General features: G+C 57.4%; 1 protein-coding gene across 5 annotated transcripts in view; it reads right to left on the minus strand.

Moving 5' to 3' along the window:
• The window catches only part of ST3GAL4 (ST3 beta-galactoside alpha-2,3-sialyltransferase 4), a 33,914-nt gene that overhangs the window by 24,403 nt on the left and 7,775 nt on the right, over window positions 1-1,736 (minus strand). The window lies entirely within an intron of this gene.

Genomic DNA, 1,736 nt, shown 5'->3' on the forward strand with positions numbered 1-1,736 from the left:
CCCTGGAGCTACCAGCCAGAGAGCTTCCAGAGGAGCTGGGAGTGGCTAAACCAGCCCTGTGGGGATCTCCTCAACTCTCAAAGTTGGGTGAAGGGGAGCCCTCTGCCTGGCCCAGCCCAGCTCCCAGGAAGAGCCCCTCCTGTCCCTCAAAGGCACTTGGGGAGGTGGCCGGTGGGGGTGGGGGGCTACAGGAAAGCAAAAGCAGGAAGACGGTGTCCCCAGGGGGCAAGTGAATGTCCTCGGCTGCCCACAGTCAGGCAGAGGGCAGAGGCTACTGCCCTGGTAGAGGGCATCCTGCCCAGCGCCCACACAGTGCTTACTCACCATCCTCCTTGCCTGTCCTGGCACCTAATCCTGATCTGGGTGATCCAGGTGAAAGGGACTATTCCAAGGCACACCCCTCACCAATGTAGGAAACTCCTAGGCCCTCCCCTAGCATCCTGCCTCAGACCTGCTGAGATCAAACCCTGAGGCTTTAGCAATTTCAAATCATCCAAGGACCCAGACCGAAGGAAGTGGTGGGAGGGCAAGATGGGACTGGTCCGGGCCTGGGGATCGAGGAGTCCAGAGTCTAGGGCTTGTTCGGCAGGTCTGGGTTTGCCCACACCACCTCGCCACAGAGCAGTGCCCTGGAAGACAGACTACCCCTAGGCAGACACCCTAAATCTATCTAATTAAGGGTATGCCAGCGGTCAAGCCAAGTGCCAGAACCCTGGGTTCTGCCTCTCATGCCCAGGAGAACCTGGGGCCTCGACAGCAGCTCCTCCTCCCTGCCCTTTTAGGACCAGTTCTCAGGTTCACCCCCTGTAGCCTGGGGACAAGCATACTCTCTGGGCCAAATCAAATGTTTTCCAAGGAAGCCTGGTGTCAGAAATAGGCTCAGAGAAACTAAGTCACAGAGAAGGCACAGACCCTGAGAAAACCCAGGAGACCAAACTGCCGCAGGGGCCCGGGCCCCATCTGAAGTCCCCACCCATCCTCCTGGCCTCTTCTGAGTGTCTGTTTTTTCCCACCTGGGAGCTGACAAGATCAGGGTCCTAGTACAGGGCACCTATACCCCAAGAACACCCTGAAGCCTGGCCAGCTTACCTGGCCTTCCTGGACTGTCAGTCCAGCTGTTCTGGAAAGAACATTTTTCTCTCACTCTATCTGGGCAGCTGCAGGGGTAGCGATGGTGAGAAGAGAAGGCTCGATTACTGAGGGAGCTGGGAGTGCAGGACACAGGACCCGTGGGCCTCTGAAGGGTGTGGGCTGAGGTCCTGGAGCTGGGGGAGGTTCTGGGTAAGAAGATAAGGGAGCAGCCTTGGGGCCTGCCTGACAGGGCGCAGGGAAAGCAACAGTCTGCTGCTCAGCAGCACTGCAAAGGCGGGTAGCACTACAAAGGTGGCTGGGCCTGGGGCCTGGAAGGAGGAACAAACATTTGAGGGCAAGGGAGAATGATTCCCATCTTTATGGAATATGTTTGGTTACAGGGTAGGGCTGAGGACAGCCTCCGAGGCCCATCCCCGAACCCCATCTGGCCTCAATCCCAGACAGGTCCTACAGGGCCCTCCTCAGTGTGGCCAGGTTTATAGGTGGGGCTCAGGGAGAGGAAGACATCAACATGGTAAAGGTCAGAAGATCTGGACATCATGTCTTTCCCACCCCAGGAGGCAGGAAGTAGACTTACAGGGTCAAGACAAACACTTTTTCTCCTCCCTCTTCCAGTTCTTCTCAATGGTTTCTCGCTTGCTCGC

The sequence above is a fragment of the Pteropus medius genome, unplaced genomic scaffold (genome assembly GCF_902729225.1).
Source record: "Pteropus medius unplaced genomic scaffold, Ma_sr-lr_union100, whole genome shotgun sequence".
NCBI lineage: Eukaryota > Metazoa > Chordata > Mammalia > Chiroptera > Pteropodidae > Pteropus > Pteropus medius.